We start from the raw sequence: 22,740 nt of genomic DNA, 5'->3' as shown, positions 1-22,740 counted from the left end.
CAAACAGTAACACTAGCCTTTTGAAAAGATAATGCTGAGAAGCCCTTGTGGAGACAGAGAAATGTGTCCACTACACACAACACAATCTGAACCCAACCTCAAGGCGGCATCCTACATTCATCAATCCACTACTCATGGGTTCTCCTCATGCAAACTAGATCTGCAGCCAACATTCTTTTTCAGTTTTCTTCTGTTAAACTCCTGCCTTCCTGTCTGTCCTTCCTTCCTTCCACTCCACCAAAAGCATCTGAGGAAGCAGACTGAAGTCTACAAAAGCTCATGCTGCCTACTCCTTACTTTCTTTCAGTTAGTCTCTAAGGTGCTACAAAACCAAGCCTGCTTTCAGTGTTTGTGTTTTACAACCTTTTATCTGAGAAGGAAACATCCCTGAGGCATCTGCCTGACAATGGCTCATAAACCCACAAATGAGAGTCAGCATTAGGAACTCTTTTACTAAAGTGGAGATACCTTTCCTTTTGTCTATCCTCTTTCCTATCTCTGATGGATTCCTTGCAGCAATAAACATCAGTTTTACAGTGGACCCTTGTTATCCGCTGGGGTTTGGTTCCAAGATCCCCCGTGGATAACAACATCCGTGGATGCTCAAGTCCCATTAACTATAATGACATAGCAAAATGGTGTCCCTTATTTAAAAAATGGAAAATCAAGGTTTGATATTTAACATTTATACTTTTTTGGAACATTTTCAAACATGGATGCGTGTATAAAAAAATCTGTGTATAAGAAGGGCCAACTTTACTTTTTAACCTTACCAGAGCATCCTGCATATTTCTATCCTGTTTGCACTGGGGCACACTGCACTCTGCTTAATCCCCCCCCCCCCATTTATTAAACAAGTGAAATAATGGGGAGGGTGACAAGTCAAAAGTAAATATTACAACTGAATGTTTTACCAAATATCTGAATATGGAAGATTCCATTCCAACTGCCATCACCATGGCCTCTAAGAGAGAGAAGGAGAGGCAGTATCTGCTGGACTTGATCCCCTTCCCTATTACCTTCTCCTTTTGTGTCATGTCTATTTAGATTGGAAGCCTAAAGGCAAGGAACTATCTAATTAGCAATTTGTAAGCCTCTCAGAGCACTTCTAAAGAGTAGGGTATAAATAAATAAAATAAATAAAAGTATGGAAGGACATAAACATGTAAAACATTAGTGAATAATGGTGAAAATCATCTTGGACTGAAGAGTTTCGAAATCACATAATGTATATCTTCCAAAGATTGTAATGCTTGTAATGTTCTTTTGGGATAGATTATTGACATAATTTAAGACTGGAGACCATTTCCCTCAAATGATCTACTTGATGGCTGTAATGTGTTCATTTTATTGTTAATTTTTTCAATTAATAAAGTATTCCATAAATGCTTCCACTGTTTATCTACAGTCCATTGTACTCATTTCCAGTTCTGGGCCATTCTTAGCCTCGTATTAGCTAAAAAGGAATAGATTAATTCTTTATTTTTATGCTTCCATTCTCCTCCATAAAACTGATAACAGTAATAAAGCTGGACATAACACAGTGCTTGCGGAAGTGGCACCAGAAATAATGTTAAGGTTTTTCCTCCAGTAACTATAGACATAACCACAAGAAATCCACATATGTGAATATGAACCTTCCTTAAGACAACCTTTCTCAAGTGATTTTAGCAAGGAGTCTTAATAAGGAGTGAAGTGCCATCTATGTACAAGTTGAAAGCACATTCTCTGATAGCAGGGGGACTTGCTTGAAAGGCTTGGGAGATTCAGACGTTATGCCAGCTGAAGTCTGGAATAGAAATGTCCAACTCCATCTCCCAATTTTGTTTAAAAGTACTGCTATTACCATATGTAGACTCTATTGTTGTTTGTTACTGTGTGCCTTCAAGTAGTTTCTGACTTAAGGTGACCCTAAGGCGATGCACCTATCATGGGGTTTTCTTGGCAAGATTAGTTCAGAGGGGGCTTGCCATGGCCATCCTCTGAGGCTGAGAGAATGTCACCCAGCGGTTTCAAGGCAGAGCTGGGAATCTGAGCTCCAGAGTTGTAGTCCAACACTCAAACCACTACACCACATTGGCCCCTGTGGACTCTATCAGCCAGTGATAAATGGTACCTGCAGGCTGCAGCTCCTCTGGAGATCTCTTTTTCTAATAGACAAAAGTATTTGAAGATGGTAGAGCAAGGGAGGGGGGACAGTTTTGGCTAAACTTAATTAAAAAGTGTCAGCCAAGCAGGTTTCAAGGGGGCAAGATTATTTGTAGTCGCTCAAAATTGGTTTAGGCATAGCACTTAAAAAGAAATCTATCACTACATACAAACCTTTATTCTTCCAGTCTCTAAATTGACAAAATGTATCAATGAAGTTACAATCAGGCTGTAATAGAGGCAGAACTGGAGAAAGGATAATAAAATAAATACAGTGGTACCCCGGGATACGAAATACCCAGGTTACGAAATTTCCGGGATACGAAAAAATCCCATAGGAAATAATTGTTCCGGGTTACGAATGTTTATTCGGGTTACGAAAAAAATTTTTGGTGCTTTTTTCGGCTTTTTCGCACGAAACGCGGCTTTTCCCCATTAGCGCCTATGGCGATCCGGCTTACGAAGGCTTTTCGGGTTACGAACGGCGCCCCGGAACGAATTAATTTCGTAACCCGGGGCACCACTGTACAGTGGGCCCTTGTTATACGCTGGGGTTTGGTTCCCAGATCCCCCGTGGATAACAAAATCCGTGGGTGCTCAAGTCCCATTAAATATAATGACAGAGCAAAACGGTGTCCCTTATAAAAAATGGGAAATCAAGGTTTGAGATTTGAAATTTATACTTTTTTTGAACATTTTCAAACCGTGTATGCTTGAATCCGTGTATAAAAAATCCATGTATAAGAAGGGCTGACCGCACCAGTATTTCCTACGTAGGAGTCCTGCCCCTTGCCCAGCCCTTGTTCCCCCCAATTCTCCTCTTTTCTGGATTGTGTTTCTGGGCATGTAGACAAGTTTGTGTGATAGTTTTTGTATGTTATTTAGGGTAAGCATGGCCACCCCTTGAGAGGTGGAGAAAGAATGCAGTCTAAGTCAGAAGTAACACAATAATAAGAGAATGAATGTGGGTTTTTAAAGATATCCTATAGAACTGTAAAGGCTTTAATGTGTTCAAGTACTATACTGAGTTCTAGCCACATAATGATTCAAGGATATAGCCATGTTAGTCTGTAGAATCAGTATGTAGAGAGATCATGAGCCCCCCATCTCTTCCAACTGCCAACTCTCAACTGCCAACCCTCAACATTCAGCCCTATCAGAATTACATGAGACATGCACACACACACACACACACACACACTCCAGCTTTTTGTACTTTCTGATGCCCTGCAGTCCCACTCCTCACAATTTCTCTCTTTTTTAAAAAAATAAATATATATTTATTGAACATTTATATATATATACCGTGGGCCCTTGATAGCCGCTGGCGTTTGGCTCCAGAGCCCTCTGTGGAGACCAAAATCCATGGATGCTCAAGTCCCATGATATGCAATGGTATAATAAAATGGTGTCTCTTATATAAAATGTCCTTCTTGTAATTCTTCAGATTCCCATAATTTATTGGCCTTGTCAGTCTGTCCATAGATCCATAATGTCATATATCTTCATTAGCCAGTCCTCTATTTCTGCTTTCTTTTCTTCAGAAAGTACTGAAAAAATATATAAATTAACTTTACATAGGCTATATTTATCAAGAAATGTAAGGTAGAATAAGTGGGAAATGAGCAATTAATGAAGACAAAGGGTACTATGTATTGTGGACTAAAGGTAGTACTTTTGATAGTAATTTACTAATTAACCAATAATATTATTAATAAGAGAAAACAGTAGATTCAACGATTGAAGGATGGAATGAATTTACAAGATAAGACCTCTCCAGAAGAACTCTGTGTGGGAAGATAATTTTATGACTATATGTTAAGATATGTATCCTTTTAGTTATTAGAAACAGACTAAAATTCAAAGTTAAGTTATAGTTCAGTATATTTGTTTGATGTAAACGGCTATGTAGAGGAATGTAAAATAATCTCAAAGTTCAGTGACGAAATCGTTTTTGTAAATTTCTTTAAAAGCTACCTATATATGAATTAACAACATAAATAAATACAGCAGTTTGTGGGGAAAGAGTATCTGGTGAAATTTACTTGAAATTTCAGGACTCTGTAAAATAAAACTTCAGCCATTTCAACGGTTCAGCAACTTCTGCTGAAAGAAATGGGAGTTCTCCAATATCTGATTGTCCTAATGTGTAATACAGTGGACCCTTGTTATGTCAAGGTTTGATATTTGAAATGTGTACTTTTCTGGAACATTTTCAAACCGTGGATACTTGAATCCGTGTGTTAAAAAATCCATGTATAAGAAGGGCCGACTGCATCAATATTTCCTACGTAGGAGTCCTGCCCCTCGCTCTGCCCTTGTTCCCCCCACTTCTCTTTCCTGGATTGTGTTTCTGGACATGTAGACAAATTTGTGTGTTAGATTTTGTGTGTTATTTAGGGTAAGCATGGCCACCCATTGGGAGGGGGAGAAAGAAGACAAGCTAAGTCTGAGATAACAAAATAACCAGAGAAAGAATGTAGGGTTTTGGGGTTCGTTTATTTTTTGGGACCAAATGTAAAACTATTGGGTTTATTTGGGAGACATGCAGATATATGTCCTTTTAGGGGGAAAAAACAGACATTCCTGGGATGAGCTGAAGTTATTATGTATTGACCAGGTGACCTTTTAGCCGCCCCAATTGATCTCAAAGGGGCGGGATATAAATAAATTATTATTATTATTATTATTATTATTAGTTTAAGAATCAATGACAGTTTTCTTCCATGTTTTGGAAAATTCCCATGACCGATAACGGACTTGTTTCCTAATCTTCTTGCACATCCTGCAGTATTTTTTAGTAGGATGGTTTTTTTATTTCGCAATAGTAGCAAAGCCACAAACAGGATTCCTCCTTGTTGGCATGCAACGTGTCATCTTATTGGTTTGCGGCGTTGGACTCTCCAAGGACATCTAGGATTTCACAGTCAGGCTTTTCATCCAGTTATCATTCCAGATCTTGGACTTGTTTCTTCAAGAATTCCTTTTGCAACTCATCCCTCTCGGACTTCCTCTTATAAGTGTGACATGTTTCCTTCATCGTGATGTATCTCAGCTTCCATACGTCACAATTTCTGCATGGTTTATTAGCCTCCACGAGGCTAGTAGGAGCAATAGGTTCCTCTATTAGGAAAGAAACTGGAGAAGATTTGGTCACCAGACTACGCAATAGGAACTCTGGTTGCCACAGCTTCCTGGAAACTGTGGCTCCGTGAAGGAGGAAGACTTTAAATGCTTTAACGTGTTCAAGTACTGTACTGAGTTCTAGCCACGTAATGATTCAAGGATATAGCCGTGTTAGTCTGTAGAATCAGTACGTAGAGAGATCATGAGCCCCCCCATCTCTTCCAACTGCCAACTCTCAACTGTTGACTCTCAACTGCCAACCCTCAACGGTCAGCCCTGTCAGAATGACCTCAGACACGCACACACACACTCCAGCTTTTTGTACTTTCTGATGCCCTGCAGTCCCACACCTCACAATTTCTCTCTTTTTAAAAAAATTAAAATTGAAAATATATTTATTGAACATTTATATATATATACCGTGGGCCCTTGATAGCCACTGGCGTTTGGCTCCAGAGCCCTCTGTGGAGACCAAAATCCATGGATGTTCAAGTCCCAAGATATGCAGTGGTATAATAAAATAGTGTCTCTTATATAAAATGGCCAAATCAAAGATTTGCTTTTTGGAAATTATATAAAAATAAAATAAAACTTCAGCCATTTAAATGGTTCAGCAATTTATACTGAAAGAAATGGGAGTTCTCCAATATCTGATTGCCTTAATGTGTAATATGTACTTTGGACAAGAGACCATTGTCAGGACATAATATGAAGAAACAGAATGGTTTCCCATTGGCAAGGGGTTCAGAAAAGGATCCTGTATGTTTAATTTGTACACAAAACATACCTTATGAAAAGTGGACTAAACTCAGAGGAAGGAAATGAGGGGGAGGAACATCAACAAGATACGCAGGTGACACCATACTGTTGAAGAAAAACAATCAAAAAGGGAAAGCTCCTGTTCATCTCTCACTATACACAACAAAACTGGGGAACAAACAAACAGCAAACACAAAAGCAATTTTTACAAGCATTTTTAAAGTGGGTGAGGAAGACATGGAAACAGTTATGCATAAAATGTGCTGGAGGACAGTTCTAGATATACCATGGACTGCTAAAATGAAAGGGGAATGGTTCCTTGAGCAAATCAGGCCTGGAAGCCTCATTAGAAGCCAAGACAACTAAAGTTAGGCTATCATACTTTGAATGTATCATGAGAAAATGTGACTCTTTGGGGGGAAATGATAATGACTGGTAAAGCAAAAAGCAGCAGGAGAAGAGGAAGGCTGCAATCAGTTCATTCAAGAAAGTAATGTCCTTAAGATTGTAAACTCTAAATATAGGGCTATTGATAACTGGGAGTCATGGAGGTCTCTCATCTGTGCGGTCAACAGATGTTGAAGCCGACATGACAGCAGATCACAGCAACTATGATGATGTCAAAAACAACACCTACGGCCTATTATGGCAACCACCGCAGATTGATGCACTGAGGGCAAGAATAGCTTCTTGGGAATCCCAATTCATCTCTTCTCCAGCATTAATCTGGCACAGGTTCTTAGAGGCATTTGAGCTGCACTATCCTTGGGAAAGCACTGTGTGATGTGCAAGTCCAAGATAAAGTTCTCAGCAAGGTCATAAGCACAAGCACTGCCAATGTCTGCAAGTATTATCCTAGCTTATTCAGACCAAAAACCCAGTAGGAGCCGTTCTGGACTTCAGTGATGATGCCCACGAAGATGAGAAGATCAATGCTTGCTCTCTCTCTCTCTCTCTGAGATCCTTGCCAATGGCAAGAGGAAGGAGAAGCAGCACAAAATGGCAAATTCTCTCTTTCTCCTTGCACAACAGAGGGCCGAGAGCCAATACTTTAACCTAGTGGCAACACAAGACATTCAAATCTGTATTTTTAAATTCTACTAAAAGCAGAAAGTTTTCTTGGTCCTGTCAAGAAGCTTTTTTATATCTGTCTCCCAGAGTGATATCTTTATCAGTTCCATGTGGTCATTGGATTCATTTTTCTGAAAACTCAACACTGGGGCCTCCAAAGAATTCTCCTTCTCCTGCTGCTTTTCAGCCAGAGAGGCCTCCTTCCCATCATCTTCCATCATGACTTCCTTGTAGGGAGCCCTCTGGCCTGGATCCAGATGCTTCAGTGACTTCTATCATTGCAGCTACTGATGATCATTTCTTAAAGGTCACAGGACCTTAGTCCTTATTTTATGTATTCGGTGTTTCTTTTATGGATGTTGAACTTTTAAGCTCCTTGATTTTGTTTTGTGATATTTAAATATTCGATAAATACTTTTGATATCATCCATATAGATCCATACTCCCCCCTTTTTTTCCTCTTTCTAGCCTTAGTCATATTAGGTACAAGCCCCTTTGTTGTTGCTGTTGGCTTTTCCCACAATGAGTATCAACAGGCCAGGCACACTGTTCTTCAGCCATATGAAGGTGACTTGGCCAAACAGGCATTTTTTCTCATTTCTTCAATTTGTTCCTTTGTGACTGGGAGACCCAGGTCTTTGCACCCCTTCTCCAAAGCAGTTGTGCAGTTGCCAGAGAGAGCCTGTAGGAAGTCCAGCTTCTCCTGGTCAAGATGCGTCTGTAACTCCGATTCTGAGCAAGGAGGACCCTTGTGTGCCAGTCACAACAAAAGAAATGTTGGCAAAGGGTGCAATTCATAAGTCACTAATGGTTTCTTTTTAAGGCTTGTAAAACTGTGCTCTGTTTTGCTGACAGTTTTCTGTGTGTTCAGAACTCTGATTTGCCCATAAAGGAAACTGGGAACTAAAAAGGAAAGGGGATATATTTACCTCTACAGCCACACAGGTTTCATGGTATCCAAGCATTTCTGTCTCATAGACTTCCTGGCACCACAGGTCTTTTTGGGCGGAGACATTAAACATCGAAAGGAAGAAAAAATTCACTTTGTATAATCACTAGGCATCTTGGGACTTTCCAACAGAATCGCCCAAGTTCTTGATGTTTGTTGTTTTCACAAGGCTTTTTAAAGCAAAACCCAATGTTTCATCAATATTATTTCCCCCTCCCATATTTTTAAACACAAAATTGGTACTGAGAAGTATTGTCTGAGAAGTTTTCATCAGTCTCAATACAGCATTTGAGGATCCGTATTGCTTGAGTTATTCAGTGCATTCCTTTTTCGGGGATATTTTCCATAAAATCAGCCAGTTATGAAGTTGTTTCATTTAAAAAAAGCCTTTACAGTATTTAAAGTTTACACAAACAAGGCAGCAAAAGATATGTAACCAAAGAAATCTATGCAGATCTAAGGGGAAAACTGAGCCACTACAACCTACAGCCAGATGAAAAATGGACTTTGGATGGACCATTTTTGGTCCGCTGGTTATCCTCTCCACTGTAGGTTGCAACTCCTTTGTAACTACTATAAGCTACCAGTTCAAGCACCTGGTCCCTGGCTGAAATATCCTGCAGCCATGCTTTTCTCATTTGTTTGTGTGTAGCGATCCAGAGGTTCTCTGGTATAAGGCAAAAACAGAGATGGCTGCAAGAAACACCCTAGCATTCTGGTCAACCGAAGGGTTGCTTTAAGTGATGTGAAGGGTGTACTCACATACCATCCTGCCCTATTCAGGGCAGTCTTCAGATTCCTGGAAGTAAAGAAATTATCTTAGCTTTCTCCAATGTAGCTTCTGGCCTTCATTCCTCTCCCTGAGAAGCAGGGTCTCTGAGCCAGGCTGGCATGTTGTGGTACTCAGGGCATAAGACATAGCTGGCATGGCCAATTAGGGCTGAAGCACAGGTGAGGGCACAGAGTTTTTCTTTCCTGCTCCCTGACTACAGTCAGAAATTAATATGCTGTGGAAAGAAACAGAAGCTTAGAACCTGTGCAGCATCTGGAGGAAGCTTCTCTGCCTCACGCAAGCCTTGCTATAGATTCCTGTCTTGACATAAAGCTGCATCCACTGCTTCTGCTGGTGCTAAAGAGATAATGGGGTCACCCTGTGTCAAGGTTTCTCTGTCTTAAATCCCCCCTCCCCCTGGAATAAGATAGAAGCAGAGGAACCCAATGCCAACATGGGAAGGTTCTCTATGGTCCCACACCACTTCTGTTGAGCTGGATGGGACCCCTTGGTCCCCAAAACAACTTGCTGCCACCATCCAATGATTCACCTGTTACACCCCAGCAATGCATTGGGACACTGCTGGGCCTTCTATTGGTAACTGACAATCAGTAAAGCACTAGCTGAGCTAAGGCCGTTTAAATGAATGAAGAAAAGGCAGAGTATGAAGTAAAGAACATTAAAGAGTAAGACATGGAAGACAACTGGTCGTCCAGGCACAAACCTAAAGGATCAATTACAAAATGATAATCATATCAGCCAAACATACGCCAAACCTGACTCCTTGACTAAGAGACAGGGCCATATCCCGAGGCCTTGCTCTCCCTCAACTGCCTCAATGGTCTCTCTCCAGCAACCATCTAGAAGGTTCTTCCTAATATATTACAGTACTCCTCCCACATGGACAGGAAGTTGCATCCCCTGTTAAATAAACCCTTCAAGAATTCAGTAGAAAGAGATGTAGAAGTTATGAAAGGAAACAAAAAGAGGGAGGCATGGGAATGGGAAGAGGTAAGGAAGCCTAAATCCTCTTGTAAGTCTCAGCTAGAAGAGAACCATGGAATCAGTGAGAGATAGCTAAGCTGACACTACTGTAAATTCATTTGGCTGATCTCTTAGCATGATGCCCAGTAACTTAGTCCAGAGTCCTTGAAAAAACACTAGCTGACTACAAAGAAGCTAAATTGTGGTGCTAAGATCTCCACCCCAACAGGAATCAGTTGTACAAAGGGACATACAACCTCCTCCTGAGTTCCCTGTGGTACCTATAGGTCCTGGGCACTGGTCTCTTGAAGAAGGGAGATTTTAATGCAAGAAAAGGCAATGTATATATGATAGCAACACAAAAGCTGGCTCTATATGCGAAGGATATTGGATACCTACCATATAAGATATCCTATGATAAATTAATAAATAAAGCAGAGCTTAATCTGTTTAAATTAATGCACAAAATCTCAGTGATTATAAGTAATGGTGCTGGCTCCGACGAAACAACAGGGAACTATATATATAGTGCCCTAAACGGGGGTAGTGTCATAGATTATTTTCTGTTAAATAATTTGAGTGCCACTTGTGTAAAGAAACTGGAGAGCAACCTACAAGTGATCACCAACCTTTGTTACTAGAGTTAGCAGGGTATCAGGGCACCAAGAAGGAAAGACAGCAAGATCTCCCCTATATTCAACAAGGGAAACGAAGGTTGAGATGGGGTTCTAACTGCCAACTAAAGATTAAAAACATCCCGTTAAGTAAAGAAATTCTGATTAGGACTAAATTTCTTGGAATAGTTACTGAAGACCCTTTCTCCATATACCATGACTTTCTAAATTATTTAGGCAACATTTGTTCAACTGAATGGCCTATTAAGGCATGTTATCACCCTGAGGGATGGTTTGATTGGGAATGCAGACCAGCAAGACGGGATCTTTGCTCTCTGAGTCAGAGGATACAGCGTGGAACCTACAGTTCTCGGCTGTGGGAGCTGACAATAAATAATAAAATTTTATTCTCTGAAGATGCCAGCCACAGATGCTGGCAAAACATCAGGAATAAACTCTTCTAGAACATAGCCACATAGCCCCCCAAACCCACAGAAAATGTTATTTGTACCCTGCCTCTCCCAGTGGATCATAAACTAACAAGTAACGTAAAATCAAACTCCTCTATCTCCTTATCCAACCCAGCCCATAAACTAACATATTACATGACTAACATAATAGCAACATTGAAACACAAATGAGCATAGATGGAGTCAGTAGAGCTGGTGTTTTTTCCATTTAGTTTTGTGATTTCTTCGCAGAAGGGTGTTAATTTATTTTGGCATTTTCATGTTTTGTTTGATGGTTCACGGTATTTTGGAGAGCCGCTTTCTTGGGATCCAGATTCTCCCTGCATAGTATATGGTAACAGAATTTACCATATACTGAATTTTCAGGAGATCAGCATTTTTTTTCCCTGAGAAAGATAATGTCATCCTCTTACAATTGTATAATGTCTTTATAATACGCGATGGCACATTCCTTCTCTCTTTTTTTTCCAGTCTCAAACTTTGAACGGCAGTAGTCCAATTTTGCATTCATTTTGAGCCCGGTACCTGCCCAAAAATCACCACCACCTGGCTTCTCCATGCTTGCTAGAACCCCAGCAATGCATATAGGGACAAAAAGCTCCCCATATGCATATGATATGGTCCTTTGGCCCACAATTTAATAGGTATGAGAAGATTATTGAAAGCTTTTGAGGAAGTATGTAACAAAGAACAACTCTGTGTGCATTATACAAAAACAAAGTCTTTGGCAAACACCCATCCAAACATAGATGGGTATTTTTTTAATTACAATTAAATTACTTTTTATTGAATTATTTTAGCATATATACAAGTAGTGTTGTGTAAGCCCACTCCTCCCTCCTGCACGGCTTGACAGAGTTTAGAATCAATACACTATTAACAATTAGTAACTTACATTCAATATGTGGGATATGGATTTGATTATATTATTGACTTCTTTGTACTCCGTATTTCCTTTAAACTTCCCAAGCAGAATATCCCAGCCCAGGTTCCAAGCTGCTACCTTCCTTTCTTTCTCCAGTATATTTGACTCTTCTATCCCTAATAATATCAAACAGCAAGTTATCTGCCAAATACTTGTCAACCTTGGACAAGTTCCAAATTTTACTTTCTTTCCATCCTAATACTATCTTGGCCTGTGTTGCTTTTAATATATACTTTACTGCTTTCTTTTCATTATTATTCATTCCCTTTTTCTTCAAATTTAATATTATACAATTCTCTTTATTTAAATGAACATCCTTGCCTATAATTTTATTGATCTCTTTTATCACTTTGCCCCAAAATGTTTGACTACATGGACAATCCCACCACATATGCATGCAGAAACCCTTGGACCCACCGCAGTGCCAACATGTAGCTAATAAATGTTTTATTAACAAGTGCTAATTGAAAAGGAGTCCTGTATCATCGCCCTAATAATTTCATCTATTGCTGTCTTATCTTAGTATGCTTGTTTCTCTTAACTTCTTGTTAACTACACTCGAGGTGCCAGTCAAATGACCTTTATGCTTCTGTCCACTCAAGCGAATTACTGAACTGTATTCCATTTTATTTATTGATCTTTCTAATCGTACCCATTTCTTCTCCCTTTCATATTCAAATTCAAAAACACAGATGGGGATTGAATGAGTTTCACCTGGAACAGGTCAAGCAATTTAATTACGTACAAGTTTGCTTTTCCCAAAATGGCTCATGGAATAGCCGTTTGACAGCTGTGAACCTGAAGGCACAAAGATTTATTCAAATGGTCTTAAAATTTGCTAGAGTCAAAGGTGGAAATGCAGTTGTTTGCGCCATAAGGGGTTTTTGTGGCAAAAGTCCTATCACAGATTACATAAAATTGAAGCATTCGGTCAATGAATTCGTAACTCGTGCTGTAGATGAACAAAGAGGTTCTGTCTATAAAAATTCATGGCTATTAGAATGTGAGGCAAATTTGAAGAAATTTGGCCTGGACCCTATAATATGATATATGATATACAGCATAGTAGGAAACTCATCAAAGAAAGGATGCAGGAGTATTATACTTTGCAGGATATTGATGCCATTAAAGCGTGAAAGTTCTCTTCTAGTTTCCCTTTCCTAAAAGTAAGTTTTGGAGAGGAAAAATATTTATCAGAAATAACTCAACCTCTTCTTCGTTGGGCTTTTATAGCCCTACAATTCCAGACAATCAAAACCAAATACATTGAAGGGAAATATAAAAATATCCCCCAGGAGGAGCATGTTTGCATTTGCAGAAGTGGAGATCAAAACTTGTAGCTAACCAAAATGCCCTGGATAAAAATCACTTATTTGTTAGCTAATACAACTAAGTCGGTTATGTTCAACACTTCCAGATTCGATGTGAAACCAGCTAAATTCAGATTAGGCCTGCATGGGAATCTGGAATAAATAGATTATACTAATTTGAATGGATTACATAACAATGTGTTTAGTTTGTTTGTCATATATTTAGTATGATATATTTTTGTAATTTCAGTGTAAATATTTTCTTTCATATGTTATAGAGCCAACTGTAACAGTAAAAGTTTTTAAAAGTTTTAATCATTCTTGTAATTTGATGGCTATCACCTGTATATGATTATCATATACTGTTTGGTTAGAAGTACTTGTAGAACCAAACAGTTTCTTAATTTGTCCCATATTTGTTTTGCACCAGTTAAATCTTGAATATGATATGCAATGCTGGGATCTATAGACAAGCAAATATAAACTGCTGCTTTCTCTGCATTTTCATCAAACTGTTGTTGACGTATTCCTTCTTCTGTGAGTCTCTGCCCATTTATTGTTTTACATAGTCCCATTGTAGTCAAGTACATTTGCATTTTCCATGACCACATTTTATATTTTGCTCCAGTTAGTATTTCAGTATTCATTGTAAGATTAGGATTAGTGGAAAAGAGAATGAAATGCAAGTATCAGAAAAAGAAAAAGAAATGTACCACTGAGGATCTGTCCGTTTGGGCAATGCACCATGGAAGTTAGAAGTGGGCCATGGCTGGAAGAACAAAGTCTGAAGGGCCCAGATAGAAAGAAACACAACTAGAAACCAGAAAGAAAGACTATTCACATCTTTTAGGAGATCAGTTTCTGCCTTTTCCTTGACTGTTCTTCCTCAGCCCCTCTTCCTGCCTACCTTTCTTCAACAACAAGAGTAAAATAACTCTTACTCTTTAAATGGTTAAAAAAAACATCACAACACCCCTCTAAAGATTATATTATAGTACTTACAGAAATAAAACTAATTGCTAAGCAATAGTAAAGCACATTAGCAGATAAATAAAACCAACAGGTCTCTCTAACTAATTTTCTAAAACGCCTGTGTCTAAAAGGATGCAAAGCTATAAGTAATTTTTTTAGAAGGCTGACTCTCACTCGCTCACTCATCACACACTCAAACTTACTAAACCAACTCCTCTCTCCTTCTCCCTTGATCTCCTTTCTCTCCACAAAGGACTGCTTTCAGCCAGGCCTTTCAAAGGCTGCCAGCAGGGATGTGTCACAATGGAGACTATGTTCTGATGGAAGACATCTCACAATGAAGAACGCAGCACCACAACTCACCTTCCTAGCTCCTGTCCTCATGGAAGATGAGGGTTTTTAGGGTGTTCACTTTGACTATCCAACTTACCAACATACCACCACCTGGAGCTGTAGTTATGTCAAAAGGCTGGATATATCTCCTTCCTCTATCTGGATGGATGAGAAGGGTACAGAGAAACTAATTAAAGGAAACTAAAAAGATCCATCTCTTTGCACTAGTTTTCACCATGGTGGCATCTCTCAGATTGGCACTGAAAGTAGAAACCAGAGCCCTTCCCTGGTTCCAAGTACTCAGTAATGAAAAATATTAATTATTTCTCCTAATCCCTAACCTGGGAAATGGATAGATTGATATCTCCGAGACTGACAGAAGGTAGACCAGCTTAACCCCACACTTGCTTTTCTTTGCTTCCAAATCTGAAACTACTAACAGACCAAAGTGAAACCATACTACAAAGTCCTAATCAAGGGGAAACCACCTGCAACAGAGGCAGAGATACAGTTGCAAATGCTGGACTACTGAAGAGTGCAGTTCCTATTATGAAATGTATTTCTTTTAGAGACATCTGAGCAACAAGACAATGAATTGAATGCTCAGTTGTTAATTGTTAAAAACTAACACCAAGTAGGGACATGCGCCAAATGAAGTCAGGGGAATGTCTGTAACATACTTGTGAATGTTTAGTCATCTGTAACATCACCTTGCAATCTTATACATTTTAGAATCATAACAATAAAGTTGTTATTTGCTCCTGAGACAGACTGCAAGTCTGTTTTGTTCTGGAGAGGAAGGGAACCTCCTTGATCAAGGATAACAGTCTTTCCACACAGGGAAAGCTTGCATTTGGATATTGCATTTGCAAAATGGGCATCCATTTTCCTGAGGATGATCATGGTGGGGACTGATATCTCAGTTCTTTTCTCTCTACTTATAAGGTTGCCTGTTGTCATAACTCATAGTTTCATGTCCTAACCGCAAATGAGGATAAGGCATCTCACAATTTAGGACATTCAAGAAAAAATGTAGGACATTGCAAAATAAAAGCTGAAAGCACTCATATAAATTCTTGCTTCTTAGTTACTTTCAGAATGGAGGACATTTTCAAATTTATACTAGACAGAAGGTTGAAATGTAGGACATGTCCCAGAAAAGGAGAATGTCTGGTCACCACCCCCCATACAGAATCTTTATGCCATACAGGAGCCTTAGGAATGTTTTTGTAGTAATGTTACTCATAAATCGTAATTCCCATATGTCACTGAATGTCGTGGTGGTGTCTGCTTCTTTGGAGGTCTTTAAACAGAGACTGGATGGCCATTTGTCGGGGGTACTTTGATTGTGAGTTCCTGCATGGCAGAAGGGGGGTTGGACTGGTTGGCCTTTAGGGGTCTCTTCCCACTCTATGATTCTATGAAATAAATGGATTCCAGAACAGATCAACCCAAACTCTCCCTGGAAGCCAGGATGACCAAACTGAAGCTGTCAGACTGGCCACATCCTGAGAAGGCAGGAATCACTTAGAAAAGACAATGATGTTGGGGAAGGTAGAGAGAGGGAGAAAGAGGGGAAGAACCCATGCCAGATGAATGGACTCCATCAGAGAGGTCCCTGGAGATGACTTTGCAAGACCTGAGCAGAGAGGCAGAGGACAGGGGCTCTAGGAGAGGTCTCATCCATCAGTCTAGGAGGGCAGTTCACCCCAAGCAATCCTTGCTGCCCTGCTTCAGGCAGCAGCCTGACTTGGGCGGCCCTGTGATCCAGGCTGGCCCTCTCTGCACATGCTCAGGGGACCTCTCCAGGAAGAAACCAGTCCTGCTACGGTTTCGCTTGCAACTTCAAGCCTCAGGGCTGAGAGAGCACTCTCTGGCCTGCATCCAGTTTCGCTTCGATTGCGAAACTAGATTCAATCTGCTCCTTTGTTCCTGGATGGGGGGGTGAGAAAAGGAGTGCTGCTGGGAGCCAAAAGGGACAGGGGTCTGGGGGGAGAGGAAGGATCCTGAAGTTGAAAGGAGGAGGGGGGGGAGACAAATACACAGACACACACAACCCACAGGCTGGAGTCGCCCTTCCTGGATGGCGTCTCTTCTGGCCATGTGTCATCCTGGGAGGAGAGATCCACTAAGGAGGATCACTTCTGATCTCTCTTAAAAAGGATCGGTCCCCCTGGGTGGATCTCAGATCCGGTCCCCAATCGATCCTGCAAGATCGAGGAGAGAGACTTCCAGCAAACTCCAATGTTTCTGCTACGTCTCCTTCCTGTGTCCCTGCAATGAAATATTTTGCTGCCTTATAGAAACCCTTCAAACTAGGAATGGATTAAAGAGGATCCAGAGAATGCAAAGATCCCTTTTGAACTCCAGCTGGATTCCCTCGGAGTAAACAGGCTCGATCTGTAAGTGAGCTGGGTGTTGTTGTTGTTGTTGTTGTTGTTGTTGTTGTTGTTGTGTGCCTGTAAGTAGTTTCTGACTCATGGTGACCCTAAGGTGGTGGACCTATCATGTAGTTTTCTTGGCATGATTTGTTCAGAGGGGGCTTGCCATGGCCATCCTCTGAGGCTGAGAGAGTGTGACTTGCCCAAGGTCACCCAGTGGGTCTCTGTGGATGAGCCTGGATTCGAACCCTGGTCTCCAGAGTTGTAGTCCAACACTCAGATCACTGTACCACACTGGCTGGGAAGCAGATTATATATTATTATTATTATTATTATTATTGCATGTGATTCCTTCCCACACACACATAGACCACACACACACATCATGAGCAACTGGGGGGACTGAGTTCCATATCTGACTTCACATAACTATAAGGCTGCATCCACACTCCAGAAGTAATCCAGGGTAACACCACCTTGAACTGCCATGGCTCAATGTTATGGAATATAATCTGTTCCTGCCTCTAACCTGAGGGTCTGGTTGGATCGTTGGATAAGGGCAATGCGCACGCATGCTATTTTGCTCCACCTGTCAGCTTAGTTGTGTGAACCTTATGTGTGTGACGTTTAAGTCGTCTGTCAGCTGTGGCATTCCCATGAACTTTGCATGGTTTTTTGTTGTTGTGTTGTTGTGTGTCTTCAAGTTCCCAGCGTATGGGGACCCTAGGTCAGTGAACCTATTGTGAGGTTTTCTTGGCAAGATTTGTTGAAATGGAGCTTGGCCTTGCCTTCCCCTGGGGCTGAGAGAGTGTGACTTCTTGCCCAAGCAAATCAAGCTTCCTTGCTCGTTTGGAAGAAGTGAGTCCAAAGGAAAGGAGATGTGATGTGGAGGTTACAATGGCAGTTTGGAGGGAAGTTGGAAATGTGTTTTTACTGGCATGCAGTTCAGTCAAAGCTAGGCTAATGGTTTCTGTTCCTAACCATTCTGATGCATTTTCCTTTATAAAATCTTCATAAATCTAGGGGGGAAATTTCTAGACATTGTTCCCTAGGTTTGTGGAGTCCCATCTCCAACATATCAGTGACTATGAAATGTTTCATGTCCTAGAACAGTGGTTCCCAACCTTCCTAATGCCGTGACCCTTTAATACAGCTCCTCATGTTGTGGTGACCCCCAACCATAAAATTATTTTTGTTTCTCCTTCATAACTGTAATTTTGCTACTGTTGTGAATCGTACTGTAAATCGTACTTAGCTTCAGAGTATAGCAATGCAAACCCACTCTGGAGAACTCAGCCCAGCTACCCCATGATAGGTTTACCTTGGGCAAGAAGTCACACTGTCTCAGCTTCAGAGCATAGTAATGCAAACCCTCTTTACAGAATCCAGCCCCGAAACCCCCAGTGGATCAAAGTGCAACCGGAACTCATTGGCTGTGCAGTCCCCCTTTTTGCAAGCTCTATGTTCTGAGACAGGAAGAAAGCCATCCATCTCCGCTGCCCCTCCAAGTCCATTGTTGAGGGCAGTTGCTAAGCCTGTGGCTGCCCTGCAGCCTTCAGCAAAGGCTAGAAGCCTTTTGTTTGGGGCTCTGAGGGTGGTCTAAGGCGACCCTTGTGAAACAGTTGAGCGACCCCCAAGGGGATCGCGACCCCCAGGTTGGGAACCAATGTCCTAGAATATCCTTTCAAGTCCTGTTAACACAGGAAAGAGGAGAACCTCTAAAAACCGAACAACATAAAACATGAATTCGCATATTGCAGCGTTCGGGGAAATGCGGCATTGTTGTCTGCTTGACTTTGCCATCTTCATGTCATCTTCCCTGTTTGCTAGATGTGATGTACTGATAAATCCTGCATGGCTGTTGCATGGGATCAATCCAGTGAGAGACGCATTAGGTTGCCCTTTCATTCTTCCTCCTTCCTTTCTACATCAGCACAATAAGTGGGCTATGGATATGGACCTTGTGCCAGATGGAAACTTAGGAGGAGGATATGTTTGCTTTTCCTGGCTTGCTCTTTTGAAGATCGCACAGGATGCTGCAAAGCAAAGAAAACATAGACGATGAAGTTTACTTCAGTCTTACAAGCAACAGTGACTACAATGGAAAGAGATGGAGAAACACTCAGGAAGGAGGAGGTGTACAAATACCTCAGTGGGTTTTTAAAAGGTTCTTTGATGCTTTTTAAGGCCTGGCTGCTTCCTTCTCTCCCTAAACTTGCTGATGCATTTCATCCTATTGCCCAGGTTTGTTGGCCATCGGTTTTTGGCTTTCTTCTGAGACGTCGTTCATTTTTTAATGTTCTGCATCCACAGGATTTGTTTTTGGAAATCACTCACCTTGTGACAGTTTTCTTGAAGTTAACTTCTGTTAAGATCTTGCCCGTCATTCTTAATTGCACTAATGTCCTTTGAAGATAACTTCTGTTAAGATGTTTACAGGAATTCACGGGTTTTCACATTGACCTGGTGAATGACAAAACATTAATGGCTGTTGCATGGGATTGATCCAACAAAAGGGGCTTTGGGGGGAGCATTACTCATCTGTGTTTTAATGGACTTCTCCTTTGGTTACTTTGTTTCATTGAATGGAGCAGAGCTCTTAAGCGTTACTTGTTGTTGGGCGATTGCATGGAGAAGAGATGAGAGGAAGAGATCCTGCTGACTATTTGCAGAGGAGAAGGGGTTGCCGGGTGGACAAAATGAGCAGACACATATTGGCAATAAGAAGGCCACAACTTTATTGAATATACAAAACCTCACATGAGGGTTGGCCAGAAAGCATGAGGTCTGGATCTGACATCCACCAACCCGTGTTGATCGATGAACCATTCGCCTGGCCACGCCCAGGCATTCAGGATGATAGCAGGGGAACCGGCCCCTATCCTGATAACCACTTAAAAGTCACTGGCTATGCGCATGAGCGCATCTTTGCCCCATGTCACCGGGAACGCTGAATCGATGCCGCCCCCGCACTGGCGACATCGCTAGCCCTCAGCACCCCCGGGTCCCAGTGCTCCCGATTCCGTGCTCCGCAGCATCAGAAACCACGCCCATCAGATCCACGACCTAAGTCGGGTGGTCCCATTTCCTTCAAGTCTTCCTTCTTCAGCTACAAGTTTCCTTAGGAATGTCTTCATCCTTTCAGTTCTTGTGAAGATCCAACTGGATGCTGTAAAGAGAAGAAAGAAAAGATGATAGAGTTTCTTTCAGGATTACAAGCAAAATGCGGGCTCAAATAAGCTTCACCTGCAAGATAATACAATGATCAATCAATCATTAAATAATTGGAATAAGAGGACTTCCTCGGAGATGTATTAGAAACTTTAGGTTAAAAAAAATCATTCCTACAAAACTCGCACCTTGTGGCTGAAGGCATTGCAGTGTTGTTCATGTGTCTATAAAGACTCAAATAAGATTCACCTGCAAGATAATACAGTGATCAAGCAATTATTAAATAATTGGAATAAGAAGGCTTCCTCTGAGTTGTAAACCTTGGGTTAAAAAAAATAAATTCTTAGCAAGATAATACCTGGTGATTGTTTGGCTGAAAGTATTGCAGTGTTGTTTCTGTGTCCATAAGTACTCATAAAATGACTCCTCTGCAAGAATTGGAAATTTTACAATGATAAATCAATCATTCGATCATTGGGAAAAGAAGTACATAGCTGTGCAACCACAGACTCAGGGGCCGTTCACACTGTCGTTCCCCCCCCCCCCCCCCAGGAGATTCGCATTGCCATGACAGTGCATATTGGGTTTTGTTGTTCCCTTTTTGCTTTGGTTTCGCAAATCTCTTTCAGTCACTTTAACCCTGTGTTATTCACAAATGCCATTCTTTCAGGTTAGAATGGAGCCACAATTTCAAATATGCCACCCCTGCTTATGAATTCTTTGTCTTCTTTTTTGGGAAGGAACGATACAGAGCTATCCAAATCTATTTGAAAGCTTATTCACACTGCCAATGCTGCGGATCTTTCAGTAAAAAGGTGCTGGGGAAATGGTATAAAATATCTCAGGTTAAGTGGGAGGTTTGGCCAGCCCCCCCCCCCCCCAAGGTGCATTGAGTGCATTCAGGATGTCTGTAAACAACAAGGATTCAACGAGGATTCATCATTATTTTCGTAGTGTGAATGGGCCTCAGATGTTGGAGAAATACTTGGCTCCCCTCCTCTTTCTTCAGTGGCATTCTTAAGTTCATCCCAGAAGTGGTCCATGTTCAAGAAGGACACACAGAAGGCTATGGTTGAACATTGGTTAAGCAGTACCTTCACATTTCCCATGATTCTGAAGATCAAAAGCTACAAAAATTTCCTGCAATTTTGGGACTGTCTCTGAAGATGCCAGCCATAGATGCTGGCGAAACGTCAGGAAGAAACTCTGCTAGAACATGGCCACATAGCCCGAAAGCCCCTCAAAAAACTTCGGGCCTGTCTGTTTGGGCCTGAAGTTAACCTAAAGTTTGCAGTCTAAACAAACAGAATTGGAAAAGAAGTGAAGCGGAAAGAGAGAGAGGCCAGAATATCTCAAGGAATTTTATCCACTTGAGGCTGAGCTGCTTAGGTCTTCTGATGGCTGTCTTTTTGAGGTCTCCTCACTGCTAAAAATGCAATGCAAGCTTTTACTTATAGTCTTCCTGGTATAGGTCCAAAGGTTTTTGGCCTTCCTCTGAAATATATCAGCAGCTTTTAAATGTTCAGTGTTCAAGAAGCTCATTCCTGATAATTTCTTACCTGGGGACAATCCCTTTGATAGGCTTCTCTATTGATTTAACCCACACCCTTCTCCTTCTTCACAATAATAAATTCATTAGATAAAAACTTCATATGCAATATTTACAATACTCACACAAAAAGAGACTCCTTTGGTTAGAAGCAGCTTCATTCAGACGTTCCCAGCTTGCTCTGATATTGGACTGAAAAGCCTATGGACGTCACCCACCTTTGGCAAATATGGTGGAGCATCATTCGTAAGATGGCCAAGAAATTGGAGCAAGGCATTTTCGACAGTGAAACTGTGGAATAAAGATTCACTTGGAAGATGATTCCTTGGAAAGCCAAAAGCCTTTGAATATTAAGGATTCACCATTGATACCATTGAGCACTAGAACGTTGGGGACCAAGAAGCCATGATTCCATTCCACCAATCCAGTATGACCAGCAACTAGAGTTCAAACACTCACTGGAAAAGAAGCTTCCGGCCATTGGCTTCCCTGCCTCTTTAAATCTTTGAGCAGCTTCACCATGGTCTGCCTTTTGTTTTCACCTCTTTTTTTTTTTTACCAACATGGCCTTGTCGGTTACTGCCATCTTTTCCAGTTGCCCTTTTTCTTTCCTCTTACCTATTCTGGTTTTATTCTTTGCCCCCTTCATTCTGATTAGCTTATTGTCTTTGGTTTTTCTCTTGGGACTTCTCCTCTTCCCAAAGGAATCACTGTTTTCCACAAGCCCCTATTTTACTTTTATTCTCCTTTCTAAGGGTTGGCCTACTCTTGCCAGATGCTCTTGACCCTGCCAGCACTGACCCAATTGATGTTGCTGCCTGAAGCAAACCTCCAAATGCCACCCTCCACTCCTGGAAGTGAAGGTAGCCAAGCGAATGAAGGCATTTGGGCACCTGAGGCAGAAAATCCCACAAAAAACCAACCACCCTCTCTTCTTTCCTAGAAGGAAACCTGGAAAATCGATCCAGTACAAAGGCATGAAATATTCAACCATTGGCTGTCCCATTCATGGTCCTTCTTGCTCAGCTGCTGCCATTCCCTGCTGAAACTTTAACTGCTACAGAACAAGAGGTGCATCATAATGGAAGTTATTATTTTGAAGCTGAAACAGTAACTATATAAATATAAATAAATCTTTTAAATACATTTGTGGCCTCGGCTATCATTGCTTGAACAGCATCCATCATTGCTTGAACAGCATCCATC

At 41.1% G+C, this 22,740-nt stretch overlaps 1 protein-coding gene across 1 annotated transcript in view; it reads left to right on the top strand.

Annotated features, from left to right (window-relative positions):
* The first annotated feature begins 16,648 nt into the window (after window positions 1-16,648).
* The window catches only part of LOC149323011 (deoxyribonuclease-1-like 1), a 41,429-nt gene continuing 35,337 nt past the window's right edge, over window positions 16,649-22,740 (top strand). The window contains exon 1 of the mRNA XM_089486133.1: window positions 16,649-16,835. The gene's annotated coding sequence lies outside the window, so the exon portion shown is untranslated. The remainder of the gene's footprint in view (window positions 16,836-22,740) is intronic.

The sequence above is a fragment of the Sceloporus occidentalis genome, unplaced genomic scaffold (assembly GCF_023333645.1).
Source record: "Sceloporus occidentalis isolate IW3139 unplaced genomic scaffold, rSceOcc1.0.p SCAF_1, whole genome shotgun sequence".
Lineage (NCBI taxonomy): Eukaryota > Metazoa > Chordata > Lepidosauria > Squamata > Phrynosomatidae > Sceloporus > Sceloporus occidentalis.
Note: the sequence above shows the minus strand (reverse complement) of the source record. Positions and strands in the feature narration are given on the sequence as shown.